At 52.3% G+C, this 19,245-nt stretch overlaps 1 pseudogene; it reads left to right on the top strand.

Annotated features, from left to right (window-relative positions):
* Positions 1 to 19,245, top strand: part of LOC131586342 (uncharacterized) — a 448,419-nt pseudogene that overhangs the window by 201,754 nt on the left and 227,420 nt on the right.

The following is a 19,245-nucleotide window of genomic DNA, read 5'->3' on the forward strand; positions in this document are numbered from 1 at the left end:
GTCTGGCCAGGTCAGAGAAGCTGTGCCTTGAGGTCTGACCCAGTGTGGACAACCTTGCTCCACATTCCCCAGCCCCATCCTGTCTCTCCTCCCTCACCTGGGACCTGCTTTGCTCACAGAACTGGCTGTACTCAAGCAGAGGGATTTTCCTTCTTTTATTTTTGCAATCTAAAACTCCTGAGTTTCCCCATGGAAAACAGACACCCTCCTCAAGTGTGTGCCAAGCCCAAGGTGCCACCAAGGAGGTTCCCCTTCCCCAAGGCAGAACCACACATGGAATGTTTCAGACACACAGGGAGTTCTACAATAAACACGAACCCAGAGTTGGCTGAAGGCAGAATTAGAGCAGCTGCTGAAGGACAGACAAGCTTTGAACTCCTTGCAGCTGAAAGCACCAAGTGGGTTGTTGGAAGGTGAGTGAGTGAGGCAAGAGTGAGGGAAGGGAAATGCAGAGAGCTCTGGAAGTGTTACTGTGCAGACAGGCTGCTGTACAAGCAGCGTTGGACTTCTCTGGGGGGAACTGTGAGGGGGGGTTGGTGCGGAGTGACCTCCCCAGTGACCTCGAGATGTCACACAGCCACCTGTGATGTCCCAGCCCACTCAGTGATGTCACACAACCTGCCCCTGGATGTCACACCACCATTCTGTGATGTCACAGCCTCTCTTACGTGTCACAAAACCACCTCGTGATGTCACATATCCTCCTGTAATGTCACACAGCCACTTTTGATTTCATAGTTCACTCTATGATCTCACAGTTGGCACTGTGATGTCATACAATCTGTCCTGGGATGTCACATGGCTTTTCTGGGATGTCACTGCCTACACTAGGATTTCATATCACAACCATGTGGCTTCACAGTCTGGTCTGTGATGTCACATAATCAATCAGTGATGGCACAGCCTTCTCTGTGATGTCATATATCTAATGTCTAATGTCACAGTCCTCACTGGGATGTCACAGTCAGCTGTGTGATGTCACAGAATCTCCTCTATGATGCTGTAGCAGCTCAGTGACCTCACACAACAAACTCTGTGATGTCACAGTGTCATGGGTTAGCTTCACCTTTAAGACCGAGTTAAAAAAGTGGAAGTTGAAGCTACTGGTGACTGATGGGAGTTTTTCTTCCTGACCAATTATCAGTCATTTCCAAGAATTGACAGCAGATCTGACTATTAAAAAGTGAATTCAACTTGTAAACACTCCCTTAAGAAGTACACTCAGAGCTGTCTTGCTCTCTTTTGTTTCTGGCTCTGGAGAGGTAACAAGCTCCGTCTTGGCTTTCCCCCCCCCTCCCAGGCCCGGGACAAGGCCGCAGGGAGGGGGGGGAAGGAGAGAAAAGCAGAGTTTAGCAGTTTAGTTTAGTTTTCAAGGTCTGCTGCTAGACTGAAACCTGACACTATGAACTTTTGTAGCTTTCTTCTTTTAATTCCTTTACTACCTAGATAAACAACAGATTACTCCTTTTTCTTAGAACAGACAGAGAAAGAGAGACAATTAACATGTAAGACATCATAAAACTACCAAAAACAGTGAAGAAAAAAGTTAAGTTTAAATAAGAAAGAGAGAGAAAGAAGATGCTTGTTGCTGAAAAGTCTTTCTGTTACAGCTATGGAGATGGACAGTAGTTTAAAGACTCCTTTAATTCATGACTAGAGTATGGGAGGAATAGAGTATTCAAAGTGTGGACTTTAAAGAAAAGAAGGATGGTTGTAATGCTGTGAGTTGCTGGAACTTGCGAGTGAAGTGAAGATTTTAAAGCCTTAAAAGAACCAAAGAGATGGCTGTTTTCCAGGAAGGCTCACAGAAACAACTGAAGGGGATTTCTACCTTTGAATCACTTATCCTTAAAAATAACATCCCTAGATTAAATTTGACCCATTGCACACTTCAGAATAGTGTGAGATGGGAGGAGTGGACTCTAGAAACTCCATGGATTAGCAGGAAAAGACTTCTGTTTCTCTACAAGGACTGATGAAAAGACTCTAAAAATTGAGACTGTTTTTGACCACCAAGATTGTAAAACTATTTTTTTTGTCTCTATGTTGTTATGTGTACAAAGAAATAATTGAGTAGTAAGAAGTAAAAGGGTTTTCTGAAAGTTTATTTTAGTATTCTAATAGTCTGTTAATAAACGGTCTTTATTCCTTTTAAGTTTTAAGCCTGTTTTGCTCTTATTTTAATCCATATCTCACAACAAAAAAATAAGTAATTTTTGTTAGTAGTTTAAAACCACAACACACAGCCCCATCTGTGACCTCACACAACCCACTCTGAGCTGTCACACAGCCCCTTTCTGACATCACAGCTGCTCTGGGGCTCCAGGACACAGCCACAGAGGTGCTGCTGTGACACAGCCCCCTCTGGGACATCCCACAGCCCCTGCCAGTGCTGAGCCCCTGGGAGCTCTGTCTGGGCCTGCTGGTGTCCCTGAGCTGCCCTGGCAGGGCCCCAGCCCTGCTGGGCTGTGCTCAGGAGCTGCTCCTGGCCAGAGCTGTCTCTCTGCAGCGCTGCCCTTGCCAGGAGCTGCCTCTGGGCCAGGAGTCCGGCCCAGCTCAGCAGCACAGACACAGCACCAGCACTTTCATCACCCTCTCGGGCCTCTAAGGCTCTTTGCATCACACTCAGTCCCTCAGAGTGTGCTCCAGAAACTTCTCAAGAACTCAAACACAGACAGAAACACTGAAATTTCTTGTAGTTGAAATGAGAGACACAAGTGAGAAAGCGTCCCCAGGTTCCAGGCAGAGCAGAAGACTGGAGGCCCTGATGGCAGCTGGGGACAAGCAAGGGAAAGGTGTCTGTGGTGCTGAGCAAAGCTGGATGTGTTTCAGGAATGCCAAGGGCCAAGGGCTGAGCCCCAGCCCCTGGCAAGGCAGATGCTGTCCCTCCCTCATTGTTCAGGGCTCTTCCCGGGGCACTGGCATGTGGGGATGTGCAATGCCAAGGGCAGCACCATGGGGCGGCCCCTGCCAGGCTGCTGAGCAGGGACAAGGAGGCAATGAGGCCCCAGGGCTGCCAGGGTCACTTGTCCCCTGCTGGCCTCAGGCCCAGGGCCAGCAGCCATGGCCAAAGGGCTGCACAAGTTGCCTCTGGCAGGGCCTTGCAGCTGCACAGCCCAGGCCCCTCAGCCTCTGCCTGCTGCTTATGTGATGAGGCCTCCAAACCCCATCCTGGGAGATTTTTGGGTCCTCTCCATGGTGTGTGAAAATGGAAGCACTGGTCAAAGTTATTTCCTCCCAAATCTTGCAGTGACAGGGATGAATATCTTTAAAGTGATCAAGAGTTAATTTATATTTTTTAGAAGGAGGAAAAATTTTAATCAGATATTTTATGAGAGTGGCACAAAACTGCAATTGCTTTTCCAGACAAGTCGATGCCCCATCCCAAGAATGCTCCAAGAGCAGGATCTCTGTGCAACCTGACACAGTGAAAGCCCCTCCCATCCCCAAGGATGGAATTCCTGTTGTGTGGGTTCTCTGATGTGCTGGGTGCCCTCACAACACTCCTGGCCAGAATGTCTGCTGAGGGCCAGCCAGGCTGCTGCAGTGGCAGTGACCTCACAGCCATCACCACTGCAGCCATGTCCCCAGGGCCTGGCTCTCCCCTTTCCTCTGCCCCTGCCTTGTCTCTGCTGCCATGAAGAGTTGTTTCATTATTATCTTGTCCCCAGGGTGCTGGGGCCAACTGCTTCCCAGTCAGGCTCCTGGAGCAGCAGTGGCTTTTCAGAGCCCAGCCAGAAATGAGCCCTGAAGCAGCAGCTCTGCAGTGCTGGCCACCAGGCCGGGGTGCCAAGGGAGCCTTCTGGCCATGGCCTGGGAGCAGCTGCTGCTGCCCAGGTGCCTTTGGTGCCTCAGGCTGTCCCTGGCACAGCTCCCAGCACGGCACTCTGCACTTGTGCCCGAGCCTTTCCCTGGGTTGGGGCTGGCCTGGGGCTTTTCCTGCAGCAGGATCTGCCCTGGCCATGGCACAGGAAAGGCAGTTCCTGCTGGAGCAGGAGGCTGTGCCTGGAATGAGCTCAAACAACTCCAGCAAGGCCCTGTTTACTACAAAATGGCTCCCTAGTGCCCTATATTTCAATAACTGTTATAGCCTCTATAATCTGGAATAAATAACTCTATTTTTTGTTTACTCAGTGTTCTAAATAAATCTTTCTGGCTAATCATGATCAGAATCAATTGTAGCTGTATTTATATCAATATCTCTGGTATACCATTGTTAATCATGTGGGACAAATTGCATTTTGTTTCACTTCCACCTGTCCAATCTTCACACATAAACCTTTAATATAGTCTGGTGCTGGGATTGGATCCAGCTGCCCCCAGTCTCCTCTCTTTGAAAAAATTTAAAAGTTGGGGTGACCTGGAGGGGTTTGAGGATCAATGGTGCCTGCTGGATGTAATTTCTCCACCTCATGACTCAGACGGAGTTTCTCCAATAAAGAAATAAAGCTTTTGCCTGAAGCTCCCACTCTGCCCATGTCAGGAAGCCCTGGGAGTGTCTGTGACATCCCGGCTCTTTGGCAGCCTGGGGACTCCTGGGATGTCACCGTGGAGCCCCCAGGAGTGCCTGTGACAGAGCGGTGCCTTTGCAGCCCAAGGTCCTCTGCGATGTCACCATGGAATTGCTGGGACTGCGTCTGACCACACGGCTCTTCAGCATCCCGAGAAACCTCTGGGAGGTTTCTGTGGAGCACCTGTCTGTGCCTGTGACATTCCAGCTCTTGAACAACCTGGAGACTCTTGGAATGTCCCCATGGAGACCCAATGAGGGTAACAAATCTGATCCTTGGCAGGCAACCATCACAGCCCCTGTTGCTATGGTCAGTCCCTTGGCAGCTCCATGGAGACCCCATGCCAGGGGTGGTTGCCCTGGACACCAGCTCAGGCCTGGAGCCAGGGCCCGTTGCCATGGCAACCATTTGCAGTCCCATCCCCAGGCTCATGGGATCACAGAGCCACAGAATTGGCTGAGTTGGGAGGGACCCATGGAGATCCTCCAGTCCAACTGCTGGCCCTGCACAGGACACCCCAACAATCCCAGCCTGGGCCTGGCAGCGCTGGCCAAATGCTGCTGGAGCTCAGCCAGCCCTGGAGCTGGGAGCCTTCCCTGGGGAGCCTGTTCAGTGCCCCAGCAGCCCCACGGGAGAAACCTTTTCCTCACATCCAGCCTAAACCTGCCCGCCTCAGCTCCAGCCGCTCCCTCCACTCCTGTCCCTGGGCACCAGAGGGAAGAGGTTCCTGCAGCCCCCAGCCAGGGACCCGCTCCCAAGGGTGCTGCTACGACAACCAGGCCTGGCACCAGCTGGGATGCTCAGTTTCCATGGGCTGGGCTTCAGGAATGGGATTCCCCAATTTTCTGCTCCTGCTAAAACCGTGCCGCTGCTCACTTCCCCCCCACCTCCCATGGAAAGCAGAAAAGGCAAAGATCCCATGCTGGGATAAGGACAATTTATTGAGAACAGCAACGGGATAAGGAACAAACAGGAACAGAAATAATTTTGGTAACAGAATAGATAAGAAAATCTATTTACAGGGAAAACTAAACCACCACACAACTGGCTCTTCCTGGCCACATATTTCCTCCTGCCTGGAAAGGACACCCTTCTCCTCTGGTGAGAGAGAGGGAGTCGTTTTCCTGCCCCTGGCAACGACCTGAGACGGGATTGAATATAATGAAAGGACCATGGCCAGACCCTCATGTTATTTAATCCCACATCATGTCATTGCCATGGGCAAGAAAAGGTACAGGGGTCTTCCCAGCACGGATCACAGGGAACATGGATCACCAGGTCTCTTCCCAGTGTCGGTCCTCCAAGTGGGGATGAAGCTGGAGCAGTGCACAAAGCTCTTCCTGAACTTGGGGCACTCGCAGGGCTTCCCTTACCAGTGCTTCCGTTGGTGTCTGGTCAAATGAGAGCTCCGGCTGAAGCTCTTCCCACATTCCCCACACTCGTAGGGCCTCTCCCCAGTGTGGATGCGCCGGTGATTGACGAGGGTGGAGTTGTACTTGAAGCCCTCCCCACAGTCGGGGCAGCAGAAGGGCCTCTCATCCGTGTGAATCGGCTGGTGCATGACGAGATTTGAGCTGGTCTGAAACCTCTTCCCACACTCAGGACACTCGTAGGGCCTCTCCCCAGTGTGGATGCGCTGGTGAATGATGAGTAGGGAGCTGAAACTGAAGCCCTTCCCACATTCCCCACACTCGTAGGCCCATTCCCCAGTGTGGATCATCTGGTGGCAGATCAGGCTGTTGCTCCGGCTGAAGCTCTTCCCACACTCCAAGCACTTGTAGGGCTTCTCCCTATCCTGAAGCTCCTCATGCACCACCAGCTCAGAGCCTCGGCTGGATCTCTGGCCACCTTCCCGGCACAGGGTGGGTCTTTCCTCCTCAGAGCACCCTGGGATGGGTTTGGAGCCCCTCCTCCTGCGGGATCTCTGAAGCTTTTCCTCCCAGCTTGACTCCTGCGCTGTGGAGCTGCTCAAAACAGCCTCTTCCACAAGGTTCTGCCGTGGGGATTTGTCCTCCCTGGTCTCCATCCTCAGCTTCTTGTCTGGGGGAGGAAGGACAAGGAGAGGATGGGATTTGCCTCCGTGCCAGAGGGAAGGGGAAGGAGATCCCCCCAGTGCGTCCCCGGCAGGACGGCGTCGGCAGCGGGGTTGTCCTGCAGCCGGGGGCCATGCTGGGCTGGGAGATGGAGCAGGAGAGAGGGGGAAAGGGGCAATGACTTCCTCCTCACCTGCCTGGGTGTCCTGGGGCATCTTCCTCTTTCTCACAGCCTCCTTCTCCATCTGGCCAAGGTCTGGGATTAGGAAATCCTGGTTTGAGAGAAAACAAGGAATGAGTACATAGACTTTGAAGGTCCCTCTGTTCAAGTCCCTCTCTAGAAGTCACCGGGCATCTGAGATATCTTGGTTTGAAAGGAATGGTGTTTGCTAAGGAAGGCAGAAAACTCCACTGAAATGGATAAAAATGTAAACATCCCATCCCCTCCGAATTATTATAATTTTGAAATCAAAGTGCTCTCAGGTAACGATATGGGAAAAGGAATATAAGTTGTTTAATAATGAAGGAAAATGAAAATGCAGCAGTACAAAAAAAAACCAACAACAAAAAAACAACTCACCAAGAGTCAGAATGCAACCTTACACACCGTTGGTCAGGGTTTTGGAAGTAATTTGATTAAATGATGGCTGCAGTCCTCCTGGAGTTACAGATGTGGTTCTGTTGAAACAATGATCCCATAGAAGATTGTAGCTTACCTCTGAAGTTCTGGTGCTGTAGATGTGTCTGGTCTCTCCTCTGGGAATCCAGTGGAGAAAGACTGCCTGTGGTGCTCTGATGCTCTCATTATATCCAGTCAGGAATGCTTGGCTCCTCCCCCTGGGTGGAGCATCTCACAATGGGATGATGTCATTTTATCAGTCCTGCAGTGAGACTCAATGGCCCATTAACAGAAGATATTCCCCTGGAGGGAGGATGGGTGGTGAAAGAGATAAAGAACACTGCCCCACCTGGTTTTAACAGCTGGCCCATTAACAGAAGACATCCCCCGGTTATGAGGGATGGGTGATGAAAGAGATAAAGAAAACTGCTCTACCAGGTTTAAACAGATGGTGATAGAATACATACTTTTGGTTACATCTTGCACTGCAACCCAGGACATGTAGTCCATATAAACCTCCCAAACACCAAGGTTCAGCCCTGAAAATGCCTCCCAGGAATTCCCCATCTCTGTTCTCTCCCCTTTGGTCTTCAGGGGTTCCTCCCTGTCCCAGCTGCTGGGGGTCAGACTTGTACTGGGGGTCGCCTGTCTACTCAGGCCCAGGCTGCTGGGAGTGCCAGGAATCCAAAAAGTTCCCCCTATTCCATCTCTCCACTTAGGAATGCTGGGACCCCCCAGTATCCCCACAAGGGGCATTTTCCACTCAGCTTTGGAGTTCTTCATTGTCCAAACATCCCCTCCAAAAAAGCCAATCCAGGGACACCCCAGGATATCTGGGCCGAGCTCCCCCTCCCTGGTCATCTGTGGGATGGGGGGTGATGATCCCATGGGTGGAGGCTGTGAATTCAGGGAATGCTTGACCTCGTGCTTCCTTCTCCTTTCCCTGATCCTCCTTTGTCTCTTCTTCAGGCTGAAGAAGCTGCTCCAGGAGTCAGAAGCAAAACTCCAAGTCCCTTGGAGCTTCAATCATTCCCTCTGAGGGCAGGGACTGCCAAAGGCTCCCCAGAGACTGGTGAGAGCAGATCCTGGAGGCCAGGATTGCCGGGAGCCAAAGGCTCTGAGCAGGGAACTGCAATGCTGAGCCAGCCCTGGCTGGGTTGGAGGAAGCAGAAAGGCCAAGCCCTGAGCCCAGGCCTGGCACAGCAGGGCCTGTCCCTCACGGGTGGCTCGGGGCTCTTTGTGGGGCAGTGGGATGTGAGGGGCAGCAAGGACAAATGCCATAAACCTGTGTGACACTCCAGATCCTTATGGAACCAAGGGGCCAGAGTGACACCATGGGAAGTTGTGGAACCAAGGGGATCATTGTGGCACTCTTGGGCCCATGGAACCAAGGAACCAGTGGGACACTGTGGGGCCTCATGGAAACAAGAGGTCACTGTGAGCCTGCAGGGCTGTAACACCCCAGAACACTTCAATGCTGGTGGATACCAAATGTTCCTGTGCTTGAATTTGGTTCACAGGAGAAACACCCACCAGATCTTCTCAACATGGACAGATGTAATAAATATTCTTGGTAGGAAGGGACCCACAAGGACCATCAAGTCCAACACTTAAGCGAATGGCCCCACAAGGATTGAACCTACAACCTCGGTGATACTGGCACCATGCTCTAACATCTGAGCTAAAAGGTCAAAATGACACAAAATTTAATGGGCAAAATATAGACAACCAAGGAATTTTGGCAAAGGGTTTAATACAGCATGCAATTGAACATAAAACTCTTACCATAGCATTAACTTTGCAAACTTAGTTAATTTAACCTAAAAGTGTTAATCCTTAAGATTTTGGGTAACATTAAGATATCCAAAAATGTTCCAGGTACGTAGGAAAAGAAGGAGAAGAAAAGGAGACCAGAAAGACAGAAGACCTACAGAAAAACACTTACAGGATGATCCCAGTCACTCCCACTACAATTGCAGTCACTCCCAGTATGATCTCTTGCACCCAGTCACCCCCAGTATGGTTCCAGTCCCTCCCAGATCCTCCCAGTATGATTCCAGTCATGGCCAGAGTGACTCCCTGTCATTCCCAGGATGGGCCCAGTTGCTCCCAGTCACCTCCAGCATGGTTCCAGTCCCAGACAGCACCTTTCCATTCACTCCCAGTATGATTCCAGCTAGTTCCAGTAGGATCCCAGTATGACCCCAGCATGGGCACAGCTGCTCCCAGGATTTTCCAGTGTGGTTCCAGTTGCTCCCATTTACCTGCACTGTGGTTTCAGTCTCTCCCAGTCTATCCCAGTTGTTCCTAGTCACTCCTCAGGTGCTTCGAACCTGATCTCAGTTGCTCTAAGCCACTCCCAGTCACCCTGAGTGCAGTCCCAGTTGCTGCCAGTATGGTCCCAGTCTTGCCCAGCATGGCCCAGCTGCTCCCACTGTGATCCCAGTAGGATGCCAGTTGCCCTCAGGATGGTCCAGTTGCTCACCGTCCCTCCCAGTGTGATCATAGTTGCCCCCAGTATAGTCCCAGTCACTCCCCAGATTATCCCAGCTGCTCCCAGCATGGTCCCAGTCATGCCCAGTTGCCCCCAGTGCAGACCCAGTCAATCCCAGTTGTTCCCAGTTTTCCCCAGCACAGTTCCCATTGTTCCCAGTGTGTTCCCAGTCATCCCCAGGATGGTCACAGACATTCCCAGTATATCCCAGTTTCCCTAAGCATGTCCATAGCCATTCCCAGACACTCCCAGTAATCCCAGTCAAGTGCTTGTTATCCCAGTATGATCTCAGGCCCAGTATATCCCAGCTGAGCATTCCCTGAATTCACAGCCCCCCCATCCGTGGGATCATCACCCCCCCATCCCACAGGTGATCGGGGAGGGGGAGCTTGGCCCAGATATCCTGGGGGGTTCCTGGGTTGGGTTTTATTGGGGGGGATGTTTGGAGAATGAAGAACTGCAAGACTGACTGGAAAATGCCTTTTGGGGGGATATTGGGGGTCCCAGTGGCAGCTGCTGGCAGAGGCAGCCTGGAGGAGCAGAGCCCTGTGACCCCCAGGACCCCAAAGTGGGGAGGCCAGAGAGGGGGAGCACCACAATTCATGGGACCCTCAATTGCCTGGAGAGGGGCAGGGGGGGACTCCTTGGACCCCCTGCAGACCCAAGAAGGGAATAAGGGGAGAAGTGACCCTGGGAGACCCAGCATCCCTAAGTGGGGAGATGGAAACAGGTGAAACTTTTTGAATTCTGGGCACTCTAAGCAGCCTGAAGAGGTCAGGGACCAAGTAGGGAGGAAACCCCCCAGTACAAACCTGACCCCCAGCAGCTGGGACAGGGAGGAACCCCTGAACACCAAAGGGGAGAGACCAGAGATGGGGAACTCCTGGGAGGCATTTTCAGGGCCGAATCTTGGCATTTGGGAAGTTTGTTTGGACCCCATGTCTTGGGTTGCAATGCAAGATATAGCCAAACTTACTTATTCTATCACCATCTGTTAAAACTTGCTGGGGCACTTTTCTTTATCTCTTTCATGACCCATCCCTCAGAACTGGGGGATATCTTCTGTTAATGGGCCAGCTGTTAAAACCAGGTGGGGCAGTGTTCTTTATCTCTTTCACCACCCATCCTCCCTCCAGGGGGATATCTTCTGTTAATGGGCCATTGAGTCTCACTGCAGGACTGATAAAATGACATCATCCCATTGTGAGATGCTCCACCCAGGGGGAGGAGCCAAGCATTCCTGACTGGATATAATGAGAGCATCAGAGCACCACAGGCAGTCTTTCTCCACTGGATTCCCAGAGGAGAGACCAGACCCATCTACAGCACCGGAACTTCAGAGGTAAGCTACAATCTTCTACGGGATCATTGCTTAAACAGAACCACATCTGTCACTCCAGGAGGAGTGCAGCCACTTTTTAATCGGAGTGCTTCCAAAACCCTGACCAATGGGATGTAAAGTTGTATTCTCACTCTGTCAGTGGGTTGTTTCTGTGTGATTTTTTATTTTTTGTTGTTGTTGTTCTTGTTTTTTTGTCCTGCTGCATTTTCATTTTCCTTTCTTTAATAAAGAACTATTATTTCTATTCCTATATCTTTATTTGAGAGCACTTTGATATCAAGATTATAAAAATTCGGAGGGGGTGGGTTGTTTCCATTTTTATCAATTTCAATGGAGATTTCTGCCTTCCTTAGCAAACACCTTTCCTTTCAAACCAAGATACCTCAGATGCCCTGACGACTTCTAGAGAGTGAATTGAAAAGAGGGACCATCAAACTCATTGTGCTCATTCCTTGTTTTCTCCCAAGCCAGGATTTCCCAATCCCAAACCTTGTCCAGATGGAGAGGAAGGCTGTGAGGAAGAGGAAGATACCCCAGGACACCCAGGCAGGTGAGGAGGAAGTCAGTGCCCCTTTCCCCCTCTCTCCTGCTCCATCTCCCAGCCCAGCCTGGCCCCCGGCTGCAGGACAACCTCGCTGCCGACGCCGTCCTGCCGGGGACGCACTGGGGGGATCTTCTTCCCCTTCCCTCTGGCACGGAGGCAAATCCCATCCTCTCCTTGTCCTTCCTCCTCCAGACAAGGAGCTGAGGATGGAGACCAGGGAGGACAAATCCCCACGGCAGTACCTCATGGAAGAGGCTGTTTTGAGCAGCTCCACAGCGCAGGAGTCAAGCTGGGAGGAAAAGCTTCAGAGATCCCGCAGGAGGAGGGGCTCCAAACCCATCCCAGGGTGCTCTGAGGAGGAAAGACCCACCCTGTGCCGGGACGGCAGCCAGACATCCAGCCAGGGCTCTGAGCTGGTGGTCCATGAGCAGCTTCAGGATGGGGAGAAGCCCTACAAGTGCTTGGAGTGTAGGAAGAGCTTCAGCCAGAGGAAAACCCTGATCTGCCACCAGATGATCCACACTGGGGAATGGCCCTACGAGTGTGGGGAATGTGGGAAGGGCTTCAGCTACAACTCCCACCTCATCGTCCACCAGCGCATCCACACTGGGGAGAGGCCCTACGAGTGTCCCGAGTGTGGGAAGAGGTTTCGGGTCAGCTCCACTCTCTTTGTGCACCAGCGGATTCACACGGATGAGAGGCCCTTCCGCTGCTCCGAGTGTGGGGAGGGTTTCCAGCACAACTCCACCCTCATCATCCACCGGCGCATCCACACTGGGGAGAGGCCCTACGAGTGTCCCCAGTGTGGGAGGAGCTTCACCCAGAGCTCTAACTTGACCAGACACCAACGGAGGCACCAGTAAGGGAAGCCCTGTAAATGCCCCAAAGTGAACGAAGAGCTTTCTACACAGCTCCAGCTTCATCCCCCCTTGGCGAATCCACATTGGGAAGAGACCTGGTGATCCATGTTCCCTGAGATCCATGCTGGGAAGACACCTGTAGCTTTTCCTGCCCATGGCAATGACATAATGTGGGATCAAAGAACATGAGAGTCTGACCATGGCCCTGTCATTATATTCAGTCCCATCTCAGGTCATTGCCAGGGGCAGGAAAAGGACTCCCTCTCTCTCACCAGAGGAGAAGAGTGTCCTTTCCAGGTAGGAGGAAATATATGGCCAGGAAGAGACAGTCGGTGGCATTTTAGTTTTCTCTGTGAATAGTTTGTCTTATCCCTTCTGTTATCAAAATTATTTCTGTTCCTGTTTGTTCCTTATCTCGTTGCTGTTCTCAATAAATTGTTCTTATCCCAGCCTGGGATCTTTGCCTTTTGTGCTTTCCATGGGAGGTGGGAGGGAAGAGAGCAGCGATGCAGTTTTAGCAGGAGTAGGAAATTGGGGAATTCCATTCCTGAAGCCCAGCCCGTGGAAACCGAGCATCCCAGCTGGTGCCAGGCCTGGTTGCCATGGCAGCAGCCTTGGGAGCGGGTCCCTGGCTGGGGGCTGTGGGAACCTCTTCCCTCTGGTGCCCAGGGACAGGAGTGGAGGGAGCGGCTGGAGCTGAGGCGGGCAGGTTTAGGCTGGATGTGAGGAAAAGGTTTCTCCCGCGAGGCTGCTGGGGCACTGAAGAGGCTCCCCAGGGAAGGCTCCCAGCTCCAGGGCTGGCTGAGCTCCAGCAGCGTTTGGCCAGCGCTGCCAGGCCCAGGCTGGGATTGTTGGGGTGTCCTGTGCAATGCCAGCAGTTGGACTGGAGGATCCCCATGGGTCCCTCCCAACTCAGCCAATTCTGTGGCTCTGTGATCCCATGAGCCTGGGGATGGGACTGCAAATGGTTGCCATGGCAATGGACTCTGGCTCCAGGTCTGAGCTGGTTTCCATGGCAACCACCCCTGGCATGGGGTCTCCATAGAGCTGCCAAGGGTCTGATCCTTGCAACAGGGGCTGTGATGGTTGTCATGGAAACAGACCATAGCAACAGGGGGCTGTGGTTGCCATGGAAACAGACCATAGCAAAAGGTCGTGGTGATGGTTGTCTACCAAGGATCAGATTTGTTACCCTCATTGGGGCTCCATGGGGACATTCCAAGAGTCTCCAGACTGTTCAAGAGCCGGAATGTCACAGGCACAGACAGGAGTTCCACAGAAACCTCCCAGGGGTTTCTGGGGATGCTGAAGAGCTGTGTGGTCAGATGCAGTCACAGCAATTCCATGGTGACATCCCAGAGGACCTTGGGCTGCAAAGGCACCGCTCTGTCACAGGCACTCTTGGGGGCTCCACGGTGACATCCCAGGAGTCCCCAGGCTGCCAAAGAGCCAGGATGTCACAGACACTCCCAGGGCTTCCTGTCATGTGCAGAGTGGGAGCTTCAGGCAAAAGCTTTATTTCTTTATTGGAGAAACTCCTGCTGAGTCATGAGGTGGAGAAATGACACCAAACAGCCACCATGGATCCTCAAACTCCTCCAAGTCACCTAGACTTTTAAATTTCGTCTAAGAGAGGAGACTGGGAGCAGCTGGATTCAATCCCAGCCCGAGTTTGTCAGAGGTTTATGTGTAAATATTGGACATGTAGAATTGAACCGTAATGCAATTTGTCCCACACGATTAACAATGGAATATCAGATATATTTATATAAATACCACTGTGACTGATTCTGAAGATGATTTATTTACACCACAGAGTAAATAAAGAAAAAGAGTTATTTAGTCCAGAGTAGAGGAGCTATAACAACTGTTAGACTATAGTGCTCTAGGAAGCAATTTTGAAGTAAACAGGGCCTTGCTGGAGTTGTTTGAGCCCATTCCAGGCACAGCCTCCTGCTCCAGCAGGAACTGCCTTTCCTGTGCCATGGCCAGGGCAGATCCTGCTGCAGGAAAAGCCCCAGGCCAGCCCCAACCCAGGGAAGGGCTCGGGCACAAGTGCAGAGTGCCGTGCTGGGAGCTGTGCCAGGGACAGCCTGAGGCACCAAAGGCACCTTGGCAGCAGCAGCTGCTTCCAGGCCATGGCCAGAAGGCTCCCTTGGCACCCCGGCCTGGTGGCCAGCACTGCAGAGCTGCTGCTTCAGGGCTCATTTCTGGCTGGGCTCTGAAAAGCCACTGCTGCTCCAGGAGCCTGACTGGGAAGCAACTGGCCCCAGCACCCTGGGGACAAGATAATAATGAAACAACTCTTCATGCCAGCAGAGACAAGGCAGGGGCAGAGGAAAGGGGAGAGCCAGGCCCTGGGGACATGGCTGCAGTGGTGATGGCTGTGAGGTCACTGCCACTGCAGCAGCCTGGCTGGCCCTCAGCAGACATTCTGGCCAGGAGCACTGTGAGGTCACCCAGCACATCAGAGAACCCACACAACAGCAATTCCATCCTTGGGGAGGGGAGGGGCTTTCACTGTGTCAGGTGGCACAGAGATCCTGCTCTGGGAGCAGTCCTGGGATGAGGCATCCACTTGTCTGGAAAAGCAGTTGCAGTTTTGTGCCACTCTCATTGTAAAATATTTTCTCCTTCTAACAAATCTAAATCTACTCTTGTTCACTTTAAAGATACTGATCCTCGTTTTGTCACTGGAAGATTTGAGAGGAAATAATTTTGACCAGTGTTTCCATTTTCACACACCTTGGAGAGGACCAAAAATCTCCCAAGATGGGATTTGGAGGCCTCATCACATTAGCAGCAGGTAGAGGCTGAGGGCCCTGGGCTGTGCAGCTGCAAGGCCCTGCCAGAGGCAACTTGTGCAGCCCTTTGGCCATGGCTGCTGGCCCTGGGCCTGAGGCCAGCAGGGGACAAGTGACCCTGGCAGCCCTGGGGCCTCATTGCCTCCTTGTCCCTGCTCAGCAGCCTGGCAGGGGCCGCCCCATGGTGCTGCCCTTGGCATTGCACATCCCCACATGCCAGTGCCCCGGGAAGAGCCCTGAGCAATGAGGGAGGGACAGCATCTGCCTTGCCAGGGGCTGGGGCTCAGCCCTTGGCCCTTGGCATTCCTGAAACACATCCAGCTTTGCTCAGCACCACAGACACCTTTCCCTCGCTTGTCCCCAGCTGCCATCAGGGCCTCCAGTCTTCTGCTCTGCCTGGAACCTGGGGACGCTTTCTCACTCGTGTCTCTCATTTCAACTACAAGAAATTTCAGTGTTTCCATCTGACTTGGAGTTCTTGAGAAGTTTTTGGAGCACACTCTGAGGGACTGAGTGTGATGCAAAGAGCCCCAAAGGCCTGAGAGGGTGATGAAAGTGCTGGTGCTGTGTCTGTGCTGCTGAGCTGGGCCGGGCTCCTGGCCCAGAGGCAGCTCCTGGCAAGGGCAGCGCTGCAGAGAGACAGCTCTGGCCAGGAGCAGCTCCTGAGCACAGCCCAGCAGGGCTGGGGCCCTGCCAGGGCATCTCAGGGACACGAGCAGGCCCAGACAGAGCTCCCAGGGGCTCAGCACTGGCAGGGGCTGTGGGATGTCCCAGAGGGGGCTGTGTCACAGCAGCACCTCTGTGGCTGTGTCCTGGAGCCCCAGAGCAGCTGGGATGTCAGAAAGGGGCTGTGTGACAGCTCCGAGTGGGTTGTGTGAGGTCACAGATGGGGCTGTGACATGACAGAGCTTGTTGTGTGAGGTCACTGAGCAGCTATGGCATCACAGAGTGGAATGTGTGACATCAGAAAGCAGGGTGTGACATCGCAGTGTGGCTGTATGACATCACAGCATGGTCTGGGTGATATCACTTAGTGGGTTTTAACGTCACAGAGAGGACTGTGACACCAAAGGTTAGATGTACAACATCACAGAGAGGGTTGTGACATCACTGAGCAGACTGTGGCACCACATGGTTGTGATATGAAATCCTACAGTGGGCAGTGACATCATAGAAGAGCCATGTGACATCTCAGGACAGTTGGTATTACATCACAGTGCTGACTGTGATATCATAGAGTGAACTATGACATCAAATGTTGCTGTGTGACATCACAGAAAACTATGTGACATCACGAGGTGGTTTTGTGGCATATAGGAAAAGATGTGTCATCACAGAAAGGTGGTGTGACATCCTGGGGCAGGTTGTGCGACACCACTGAGTGGGCTGTGACATCCCAGGTGGCTTTGTGACATCTTGAGGTCACTGGGGAGGTCACTCTGCCCTGACCTCCCTCACAGTTTCCCCCAGAGAAGTCCAACGCTGCCCTTGCAGCAGCCTGTCTGCACAGAAACACTTCCAGGGCTCTCTGCATTTCCCTTCCCTCACTCTTGCCTCACTCACTCACCTCCCAACAACCCACTTGGTGCTTTCAGCTGCAAGGAGTTCAAAGCTTGTCTGTCCTTCAGCAGCTGCTCTAATTCTGCCTTCAGCCAACTCTGGGGTTGTGTTTATTGTAGAACTCCCTGTGTGTCTGAAACATTCCTTGTGTGGTTCTGCCTTGGGGAAGGGGAACCTCCTTGGTGGCACCTTGGCCTTGGCACACACTTGAGGAGGGTGTCTGTTTTCCATGGGGAAACTCAGGAGTTTTAGATTGCTAAAATAAAAGAAGGAAAACCCCTCTGCTTGAGTACAGCCAGTTCTGTGAGCAAAGCAGGTCCCAGGGGAGTGAGGAGAGACAGGATGGGGCTGGGGAATGTGGAGCAAGGTTGTCCCCACTGGGTCAGACCTCAAGGCACAGCTTCTCTGACATGGCCAGACCTCCTTAGGAAAGACCCTGGATCAATATCCATCACTGAATACTGCAATCACATCTGCTCTAAAGAGAACAGGTATAAAAGGCACCCTTTAAAATAGGAACACATATTTCTTAGAAGTTCTTTGAACTATTTCTCCATAACTATTGTAGGAAACTTTCCTAATGAACTGCACCAGACCAGAGGGAAATCAAGGCACAGCCATGGTTTGTTAGGACTTGTTTGATCCTAATGAGCCCCGTGGTGCATTTGGAGCTGAGCCCTTGAACCTCAGGGCCTGAGAAGAGATTGCACAAACCTTTCCAGGAGTCCAAGTCAGACGAAACACCCGAAGTTTCTCCAAACATTAACAGGTCCCACTGAGGTCCATCCCCAACACATGCTACTCATGGACTCCTTGGAAGACAGAACTGGAGGCCAGGATTGCACAAAAATCTCCCAGAAACTCAGTGTGGAAAGGAAAATCCAAAGTAACTGAAAAAGCCCCTGAGTATCTCAAAGTATTGCTGAGCCCCACTGAGTGTCAATGCAAAGCTCCCAAGGGACTCGTTAAAGCAGATAATTGGGGCCTTGATTGCACAAACTTCTCTTAGAGTCTGTATCAAAAGGAGATAGCAAGTATCTTAAAATCATTGAAGTACCTTGAAGCATTAATGAGCCCCACTGAGTGTTGTTACTGACAAAGCCTCTCAAGGGACTAATTACAGCAGATAATTGGAGGCCAGGATTGCACAAAGCTCTCAGAGATCCCAAGGCAAAAGCCAAAGTCCTTTGAAAAAGCTGCAGTCCCTGGGAGCATGAAGGAGCCCCCCAGGGCCATTCCTGAGCAAGGCTCCCCAGGGACTCCTTCCAGCAGATCCCTGAGGCCACTGGCATGTGGGCTAGGGGGGATGCTGAGGGCAGGCCAAGGGGGTGACAGTGGCCAGCCTTGCTGGGGCTGTGCCAGGAGGTCCCAGGGCCTCAGGACAAGGTGTCTCCTCACAGCCCTTGCTGGCACAGAGGCTGCTGTGGCCCAGGGCACCAAGACTTGGCTTCTCTTTGTCCCCAGCTGTCATCAGTGCCTCCAGTTCTCTGCTCTGCCTGGGGCCTGGGGACACTTTCTCAGTCATGTCCCTCAGTGGGACCCATTAAAAGGAAAAGAAACTTTGGAGTTGGATTCTGACTTGGAGTTCTTGAGAGCTTTCTTCCCCTCCCTCTCAGGGACTGATGTTCAGGGCCTCAGCACAAAGCCCCAAGAGGCTCATTAAAGTCCTGATGCTGTGTCTGTGCTGCTGAGCTGGGCCGGGCTCCTGGCACAGAGGCAGCTGCTGGAAACCAAGAAGAGCTTCAAAAGCACATTTCTCTTGCTGAGCAGCTCTTCTGCCAGCCCAGCAGGGCTGGGGCACTGCCTGCAGCCACCCTGGGCACAGCCCAGAGGCACAGAGAGCTTCAATCAGTCAGGGCTGGGAAGGTGCTGAGAAGTGCCTGGGGCAGAATCACTGCCAGCCCTTGACACAGGAAGCCTCTGGCTGCAGGACAATGCAGCTGCAGCTCCTGGAGGCATCTCCTCAAGCTGGAACATGCCAGTGCCTACAGACTCTGTGAGTACATTCTCTGCCTGTCCCTTGTGTAGAGCAGCCAGGGGTGCCCAGGGCTGTCCTGCAGAGCAGGGTCCTGCAGCCCAGGGCGCTGTGCTGGGGCAGGGACTCTGCTGCCTGCCAGGGACAGCTCTCAGCCGGCCCGGGGAGCTGCTCCCAGCGCTGGGGAGAAGCTGTGGGGGGAAGGAGCCACCCTGAGCAGGGCAGGTGCTGCTGCTGAGAGGGGCTGTGTGGGGCAGGGCTGCTCCCAGCTCCAGACCTGCCTGGGCACAGCTCCGGAGGACACTTCCCAAAAGAAAGTGAGACTGGGATTGCTGTAAAGATTAGGAGCTTTCCCAAGACTGTTTTCAATTTCTTGCTTTAAGCAGGGTGGGAAAGCTGGGATGATGACAAAAGATTTTTGCTTTTTATATATGTTTAATATATTTTTAGAGCTGTAAACTGTTATTATATAGATATAAAATTATAATCCTTAATTAACTCTA

This window comes from Poecile atricapillus, chromosome 19 (assembly GCF_030490865.1).
Source record: "Poecile atricapillus isolate bPoeAtr1 chromosome 19, bPoeAtr1.hap1, whole genome shotgun sequence".
NCBI classification, from domain to species: domain Eukaryota; kingdom Metazoa; phylum Chordata; class Aves; order Passeriformes; family Paridae; genus Poecile; species Poecile atricapillus.